Below are 701 nucleotides of genomic sequence, written 5' to 3'. Positions count from 1 at the left end.
GAGAGATGGGGTGCATTGGTGGTGGAAATGAAAAGAAAATAAATAATGGGCCGGGCGGTGGCGCTAAAGGTAAGGTGCCTGCCTTGCCTGCGCTAGCCTAGGACGGACCGCGGTTCGATCCCCCGGCGTCCCATATGGTCCCCCAAGCCAGGAGCGACTTCTGAGCGCATAGCCAGGAGTAACCCCTGAGCGTCACCGGGTGTGGCCCAAAAAAAAAAAAACCAAAAAAAAAAAAGAAAATAAATAAATAAAAACACCTGATTTAAAAAAAAAATTGAAAACATCATAGAGACTGGAGAGATAATACAAAGGGTAGAGCACTTGTTTTGCATGTGGTCATACTGGGTTTGATTCTGGTATCCCATTAGTCCCCCAAGCATCACCAGTAGTAACTCCTGAGAGCAGAGAGGTGTGTAAGTACAGCTAGATATAGTCCCAAAACAAACAAATAAAAGGTGACATCATTATCTCTCTATATAAATAGAAAGACAGATATATAAATAATGACCACATCGTATATATTTGTAAACATATGTAAAATGTTAAATAAAACATGATATTTTTATATTCAGACAGGCCTATACATCTCCTATATATCAACGGGGGAGCTGTTCCAAGATAAAGTAAAAGCTAAAGAGGCAAGGCAAAATGTAGGACATTTGCCTTGCATGCAGCCAACCCTTATTCTAACCACATAGCCA

Source organism: Suncus etruscus, chromosome 16, assembly GCF_024139225.1.
Source record: "Suncus etruscus isolate mSunEtr1 chromosome 16, mSunEtr1.pri.cur, whole genome shotgun sequence".
NCBI classification, from domain to species: domain Eukaryota; kingdom Metazoa; phylum Chordata; class Mammalia; order Eulipotyphla; family Soricidae; genus Suncus; species Suncus etruscus.
This window is presented reverse-complemented; position numbering follows the sequence as displayed.